This window comes from Marmota marmota, unplaced genomic scaffold (genome assembly GCF_001458135.2).
Source record: "Marmota marmota marmota unplaced genomic scaffold, marMar, whole genome shotgun sequence".
Classification (NCBI taxonomy): Eukaryota; Metazoa; Chordata; class Mammalia; order Rodentia; family Sciuridae; genus Marmota; species Marmota marmota.
The window spans coordinates 3,847,982-3,848,221 of record NW_026000241.1 but is presented as its reverse complement, the minus strand read 5'-3'; positions in this window follow the sequence as shown (position 1 = coordinate 3,848,221).

The window sequence follows — 240 nt, the reverse complement described above, 5'->3', positions numbered from 1 at the left end:
GAATGATCCTTCATGCCTGAGCTTCTAATACACAGTGTCCCACCTTCCTGTCTTGAAAGATGGAAGTCACGTCCAAGGAGATCTTCAGCATGATTATTATCCATACTAAGCAAATATTTGGAAACAAACCTCTGAGTTCTGAGAAATTCACCAGGGAACTGATAGGAAGAAGAAAGCATCCAGACTGTGATTTCTTCTCTGTGGTCAACTTCGTCACGAGTCATATTTAAACAGGAAGCA